The sequence below is a fragment of the Lonchura striata genome, chromosome 1 (assembly GCF_046129695.1).
Source record: "Lonchura striata isolate bLonStr1 chromosome 1, bLonStr1.mat, whole genome shotgun sequence".
Taxonomy (NCBI): Eukaryota; Metazoa; Chordata; class Aves; order Passeriformes; family Estrildidae; genus Lonchura; species Lonchura striata.
The window spans coordinates 146,712,271-146,720,763 of NC_134603.1; positions in this window are offsets into that span (position 1 = coordinate 146,712,271).

The window sequence follows — 8,493 nt, forward strand, 5'->3', positions numbered from 1 at the left end:
TACATTTTGACAGCAGGGTGGTACAGTGAATGAGGTGAGACAAAAGAAAGAGTCCTTGGTTAGGCTCTAAATAACTGAGTAATGCTCAGATTTTATGTCCCCATTTAACTTTCACTGGCTCAAAGTAACTGAGTGGGTCAATTAATCCTCATAACAGAAAGCAATTGCACTGGTGTTCTGATCCAGGCTGCAGAGGAAAAAACACTGTGTTGTTCTCAAAGAAAGCAACTGCTGTACCAAGCCAGAGTCCTGGACAATTTATTTAGTGTCAATTTGTGACAGCCCCCAAGATCTGTGCTGCCATGTCTGTGCATTTAATGTCATGGACCTGGACATAATTGCTTGTCATGAATGTTGCAAAGTCCATTAAAGAGCTGATTCCCTTCAGGGGAGAACCAGAGCTGCACCTGTGATCCATGTGGCTTTGTCTGCAGAGACCCTGATGCAGGACTTGTTCATCCTTTGTTCCATGGCCCATCAGATATCAGACATGATATATTCCTATCACCTTAAGCAGCTGATAGATTTGCTCTGATGGCTTGTTGAGGAGAGTGCTCACGTGGTGGACAGGTGTTTTATGGTTCATTATCTCTATTGCAAGACTAGATTCAGTGCACATACATTGTGCACTGAAAACTGTTCATAATCTGCTCTAAAAAAAGAGATAGTTATACACTAATTATTGGATAGCAAATTTCCTCATTAGTCTTCCCATTGTGCTCACTGCCATAATATCTGATATATAGCTAAAACAGGAGGTGTGAAACACTGAGTTTGGTGGTGCCTGGCTTTTGACAATGAGCAGATTGAAGATGTTTCCTACCCACAGGCAGGAACTGGTGACTCCTGGGTAACTAGAATAGGAGGTACCAACACTAAAGCGAGATAAAGGTGTAATTTGATTTTTTTCCCTAGATTGTTTTGCCTTTTAATCCTAAATCCCATTCAGGAAAAAGTGAGGACTAAGTACTGCAAAAAAAAAAAAGTTACATATGTTTTTTTTGATTTTCAAAGAGGAGGTAGTTCTCATTATAGCCAGTAATACAATGAATGAAGCATTCACCCAGGATGTAGGTGATAGGTTATATTTCTTTCTATTACTGTAGAAATGTCCCACTGATTTAATATATATTATCAGTTCTTCTTTGATCCAGTGAATGTGCAGAGTGATCAGATTCTGTGCTTTTTTCAGACTGTCCATTTTTGCTGGTTTTAGCTCCTTCTTCCCATGTAGACTTTGCATCATACCTTATCTTTGAAAGTATGAATACTTTCTTTCCCACTACCTTGGTGCTGGGAAGCAGCATTAGACTTCAAAACAAATCTGTTCAGGATTCATATTGACAACGGCTTCATTTTCTGTTTTATTTAAACAAACCATCTTTTACATATGTAAGTTCCTCTGTAGGAACCTTTACATATGTGGGCCTGTGAGTAATGCCTCAGCACCACATAAGTCCCTGAGGTTTGTTTCCCAGCATCTGTCCCTGTTAGAGGCAAGAGGAGATGGCCACTGAGCAGTGCTAGAGAAAAGAGAGACCAATTCCCAGGGCAGCTGCCTGGAGAGAGGAAAGGCAGGGCTGGGCTGGTGTTTTATCGACTGCAGTGCAGACACACACTTTGCTGTGTGCAGTGCCACTCCAGACTGACATGGGAGAGGTTTTCTGATGGGTTTGATGAAGGTTTGATGGCCTTGTACCTGCTGAGCATCAACTGTCTTCCTTTAGCGAGTGAGTAACTGGGAAGCTGCAGGTGTAAAACTTGGGGGATTACTTTAGAGGTGAGGATGTAGAAAGGCTCATGACAATAAAAGTAAAAACACACAGGTGGAAGTGGATTTGTTATGAATGCCTATCTTTTTCAGAGGTCAGATTGACATTCTTCATGCATGACTGCAGTGCAGCTCCAGCACAGGACACAGAATTCCTGCAGGTTAGGCACAGGCCCCTGCCACAGATTCACCACTTTCATTTACATTTCTCCTGTGTAGATTCTTACAACCCATGGCAGGGTCAAGGGCTTTTGTTTGATATGTGAAGCAGCAGGAAACAAGGTTGCTCAGGATTCATCTTGATAAAATTCTTTTTTTTTTTTTTTTTTTTTTTTTTTTTTCTGTAATTTCAATTGATTGCTGTCTAATTAGCCAGCACACTTACTAGTGCTCATTCAGATAAAATTGATCTAGGGGAAAGCTGGTGCTTCTAACTTATCATTTGCAACTGTATGAGACTACAACTGTATCAGATGTCCCCTTATGAATATGACTGACAGAGTTTAATAATTAATGTTAAAAAAAAAATGAGCTGATGAGGCAAACAATACTCATTTCCTTCAGTGAAAAATCAGTCTTTCTGGTGTGAATTAATTCATAATCATCTGCCTTGAATTACAGCACAACAAAAACGATTTCTTCCAGTCTTCTATGTAGAAATAAGAAAAGAAATAATTAGCATGTGATGATGGAACTGCAAAGGGTATCTTTAGTTCAACCATGTAGTCTGCTATACTAGCCACATGTGGAATTCAATATTTTGATTTCAAATGAGAGCACTTACTACATTCCTCATTGTATAAATGCTTTTGCAGCCATTGGTAAATAGGATTACATAAAGGCCTGACTCATGGGATGCTGTATTAAAAAGGACAAATTGATGAGGAGCATCCCATGAAAGGCCTCAGCATTTCTGCAGATTAAATAAAATTACCAAGCAATTGCAAGCACAAGTTTTTCTATAATATTTTCCTTATAATGCTGAATTACAGACTCCCTTAAAGTAGCATGAAAGGAGAAAAATTAAAAAAGAAAAGAGTCTGTTATTCTAAATTGACCTTTAAGTCATGTTTAGCAAAAAGAAAATATTAGGAGGAAGGGAAAATTTGGACTTCCAGGAAAAAAAACCAATTTATCAAATTCCTAACTAGAAGAGTGATAGACTATAATCTCTGAGACTGGCTCTTTAAAACTATATATCCCATTCTCATCAGGAGTGGTTCAGAAGAAAAACTTAATGCAAAGCTGATCCTGCTATTTGTCAAATCCAAGGTTTCAATGGGAAACATCACTATATTTTGAGTACTATGAAATGAAGAAGAAATGCTACTGTTGGCGTTCCTACTTGGTCTATTATCTTTTATAAGGAAGGATTTTGTTCAATCACTGATGAACCAGGAGTCCCTCCCCTGCTCTCATCAAAGCTCCTTGAACATCTACAGAATCTTAGCTTCATTTTTTAAACAAAGTAATTTCTAATCTCTTTGTTTGAAGAGGAAAAATCTTCAACTTCTAAGTATGAACTGGGTGCAGACTGATGCTACTCTCTCTTATGAGTTGAAGTAGTAAATCAATAGCAATATGAAAGACGAAATCTCTCCCAGCTCCCACCTTTCATTTCAGTAGTCTGAAGACTCTGAAGATTGTCTCTGAAGGGTGATTTTAGTGTCAATATTGTTATCAATTTATTTTCTGACAAAGGCTGTGAGAAACGTGGAAAAAGGTCTGAGAGATCCTTCTGGGTCACAGAATTAAACTTCCTACCATGGCAGCACTACATCATACAGCTGTCTCCAAAAATGAATAGTGCTATTTTTTAATCTAACTTTGGTTTTTTGGCCCACACAATTCTGATTAAAGGCTTCACTGCTTCAGGGTAGGTACTTTCTTTTAAAACCAAGGCCAAGTATATTCAAGATCAGCTTATACCCATTTGAGAGTGTGCCAGCATCACTCCAAGTGTGAATCGCTCTCCTCCTTTCTTGATGCTATCCCCACACACCCTGCTCTCAGCCTTCACTTGCCAGACTAAACAAGTGAAGGTCTGTAAATCTCCTTGAAGCTGGCCACCACTACCCTGATCCAGCTGGAATTGTGTAGGCTATTTTGAATAAGACTCACCAGCAATGTTATGTAAGTGGCAGTAATATTATCCTGGTTTTGCTGCAGAAAGTCTCCTGAGAATCTTTCCTTTTTTTAAATTCTGGCAGGTCTGAGAAGAAGGAACCAATAAGAATTATCCAGACTGATGAGGTTATTTAAAATATGCCTTTGGGCACCCAGTTAACAGAGTGCCAACTCTTTTGACTGCTGAGACAGAACTGGTGAGTCTGAGATCCCCAGGCATCTCAGAGCACACACAGCCTGGAAAGAAAAAGAGGAACAAGAGGCATTAGTTATTATTTCTTAAGTAATTGTTTTTGTAATACATTTTTTAAGCCCAAATTCTCTTCCCATGTTAATTTTTCCTGCCCTGGTGGTGGCACTCTTTGCTTCACAAGAGAAACCAGTATGAAAAGCCAGGAACTGCACAGAGCAAGGAGGAGGCTGGTGCATGAAAGGATCTGGTAAACCTGGCAGGGGAGAGAGAGAGTTGGCAGCAAGAAATCCATCCTGAGGTCACTCCTTGTCACAACAGTGCCACTGCAGGGTGCTCCTGTCAGCCCAGCACTCTGTATCATCTATCAGAATGGTTTCCTTATGACATGGCAATGTCCCCACCATAATGGGAACTTTCAGAAAAGATACATTATAATAAAATGCAAATAGTGTATTGTGTCTGAAAATGCCCATAGTTGAGTAGGCAGTATAATGACATTAATTCAAGCTTCTAAACAATATCACTGCTATTGGTATTGATCTGACACCCATAATACACCCATAATTGATATTAATGGGCTATATGCAGAGTTTAGTTACTCCCTTCTAAAATATCACCTTGAAATTTTCCACTGCTGATAGCACAAAGGGGTGGGTCTCTTTCCAGAACAGGTAATTGAAATGTGGCCAGAGACAAAGGAAAGGAAAAAGCAGAGATGGAGACAGAACAGCTATAAAATAAAATAATAATAGAGGAGAAGAAAGACAGAGGACAAAATGTTATTAAAATGGCCTGTACCATGGACTGGCAATATTTGTATGTTTCTTGCTGGGGTTCTCTCAGTTATACAGATATAGGATAATAATTTGCTTTTGCTATCAGCTTGGCCCAAGAGAAGTGTCCTGGTCCTCTCACTAAGATGAAGCTTCAGCAGGAAAAGGATCAAACAGACTTTGTGCCTTGAGCCACACAGACCCAAAACTATCAAATCAGCTTTTGTTGGTGGGCAGAAACATCACTGAGGAGAGCAATTCAGAGCTGCACTGCTTGGAGCAGCCAGCCACCACTAGAGAGAGCAGCTCAGATCGTCCCGGGCAGCACAGAGCTTGCACTCAGGCACTGAGGTGAGAACTTCTGCTCGTGATCCATGCAGACCTGCTCCACCAGAGAAGGGCTTCACTCTAACCCACGTGCAAAGCATGGCTGGGCTGGGCTGGTGGAGATGCAATTTGAGTTCCACTGGGGCCAAGTCCATAAAGACACCTTAGCCTGAATTTAAAAGCACTTCAATAAATCTTCCATATTTATGAATTCTAGATCAGGCTGAAAACACATGTTGTGTGGTCTGATCACTGAGAGTTGAGCATTCAGGACCTCTTTCTCAGTGTTTCACATTGGTTTAGGGACAGATAGAAGCACCAAGCCTTGATCCTGGGGAAATGAGTGCTGTAAGCCAAGCTTAAATAAAGAAATATTTCTATTGCAGTATCTTTCCCAGCCTTATGATGAAGAAAATCCACATGCTTGCTTCCCCAGATTTTCCACAATTGTTTTTTCCACACTTTTTTATCTGGCAGGATATTTATTTTCTCCAGCTGTGCTAGCTTGAAACTATAATTGCAAAACTCAGCTTCCAGTGTCCTCCAGTACCTGCATTCCACAACTATCAGTCCTATTGAGGATGACATGGGAAACCAAGGGTTTGCTGTTCTCATAAACCTCCCAGAATGCCTGATGGATACACAGCACTCTGGAAAATTCCCTGATAGCCTGCAATCTTCAAGAATCCCATAGCAAAAATAATTCATGTAACCAGAAACAAGAAGGAAAGATGCGTGTGATCTGAATGTCATTCCAGCATCCTCAGAACCAGTTGCTTGAAAGAAATCTGATGGGGTGTAAGGGTTGTAGAGCTTTCTCACTGCTCAGGAAACATAGTCCTGCTTTTACTGGGTTTTGCATGTTAATTCTGTGCAATATCACTGATAATACTCAGGCACTTCTTGCTGTGTGGGTTGGACTAGTGCAAGATGGTACAGATGCAAATATAGCTTGCTTGCTGAAAGTGAGTTGGAAAATCGTTTCATATGTTCACTAAGCTATACCCCGTGAGGCACATTTCAAAATGCATTCAGAAGTGGATGTTATTTCTGTGCATCAAGAACATAAATTAGAATCCAGGTTTCATAAAGAAAGCAAAAGATGCACCTACCAGAATGGAGAAAACATAGGTCAAAGGCAAATTATTGAATTTCCCCAGTTTAATGAGTCATCGCAGACCACCTGAGCCACTGCCCCTCACCATGTACATGTCCTTCCCCTCTGGCAAATATGAAGTAAAACCTTGAGCAGAACAGGTTTGCAAGCTGGCAGGAGTGACCATGTTCTCCCTGACACTGGCCCAGCTGATGGCCAGTAGTGTGTCCAGCCAGGAGTCACATCCTTCACTGCCAGGTGGACACTCACCATTTTTCTGGTTCAGGCTCAGGAAAATCAGGTATTACCAGAACCCTCCAGCTCCAGCTTTGGAGAAAGGAGCACCTGACACTGTTCACTGAGGGGCTGCCAGCCCCTGTGCTGTTGCTTTGTTGAGTGGATCTCCAAAGGTCTTTAAATTTGCTTTGATCTGTAGTGGTGCTGAATACAGAATCTTGTGGATTTAATGGGATCCAGAAAAGCTCATCATTCCTGCAAACCAGGCTCCTTAAATCTGTTGGCATTAAATATACTCCAGGTTTTTTGATTTTTTTTTTTTTTTTTGCAATAATTAACTAAGGTGTTGTGTCAGCATTTTAATGTCAGGGGTAGTAGAAAGCAAAGCATTTCTACTTCTGTCTGCACTGAACCAGTCACCCTTTTAATGAAGTGATTTAGGCAAAATATAATCACAGTCAGGGTACACTGTTCCTAAGTTAAACATGCAGTGCTGGGTGTCTCAAGAGCTGTCATCACCTTTTCACGGGACAATACATGGATTTTTGTACTCCAAAGAAAGATGTGTAACTTGCTAGCTGGGTGCTCCTGTGCATTCAGAATTAATCTAGAGTACCAGCAAGAACATGCAAGTTTCAGGGCTTCTTCCCTGACCTTTTGCATGTTGCCAAGCATGGCTTGAGTTTTGTATTAAAAAAGTCTTATTTAATAATAGTCTAGATCCACTTTTTCCAAGAGGCATGGCCAAATACCAAGTAAACTCTGTGTTAAGGTTTGTGGTAAGCTCCGTTCCATATTCTCATTTTAGCTGTTGTGGCATCCCCATTTCCTGACTCTGTACCTCCTATGCTATCTCCCAACATGAACTGCACTGGATATTCTTTAATTTACACTCATTAAAGACAGAAACCATCTCACTACGTATCTGAAAGATATTTCTGCATTAAAAACTACATTCTGCCTTTCTGAAGTAATTTCTACTTGAGGTATCCAAGTCCTGATTAATGTACATCTGATGCAAAAGCTGTGTCAAGTATTCTTCTCTGTGGCCTTGTAAAACATAATTTGTCTACAAAATGTCTTTGAATATTCATATGAGTACTAGAAAACCTATTAATGGCTACAGTTTGGGAACACTTTAAACCAATGAGATGAAGGTCAGATTGGATGGGGCTTTGAGTTACCTGGTATAGTGGAAGGTGTCCCTACCCAAGTGCTAGATGAACTTTATGGTGCCTTCCTACAAAAATAATTTTATACAGGATTTTTCCATGCAGCTTTTACTCATATATCAACCTTTTTGGTGCTGAATATAATCTTCTAGCTTTTTGACCGTAAGTGACTTACAAAGAGAAAAAAACCCTTAAGCTTCTTTTTTTCAATTCAGTTTTTTTTTTTTTTTTAAAGATAAACGTGACTTCCTACCTTTATCCCTTTCTGCTGAATTTGGCAGAGGAGAAAAAGACACGGAGTGCTGCAGACTTTGTGGAAATGGATGGTGGGGAGAGGAAGGAGACCCCAGTTGCTGTCCCAGAAAGAAGGGCTATGGGTCAAGCCCAGCTGCACTGAGTGTAGGGCCTTGCTATGGGGACTGGGCACTGAGGAGGGACAGGGCTGAAACCCCCACTCCTTCATTACAGCTCGAAGGAAGTGAGAAGATGTCTCTCTCTCTCTTGCCCTCCATCAGGGAAAGCCAAATGTAACAACTCTGATATATATCTACCACAGAAAGGCAGAGTAAAAAACATTGTACATTTTTTATCTTGTATTTGAACAAAAAGGACACAAATCCAAACCAATCAAAATTCCCAGTAGTCATCCAGTACATCTCTCCACAACCAATGTAACTCCAGTTGAAAGCAGAGCTATGTATTCTGTCTCCCTAAGAAAAACTTAAGCTCTTAATATACTACCAATTAGAACTAGCATTATGTATGGATTGTTTTAATGGTTTATTGACATGCTAGTG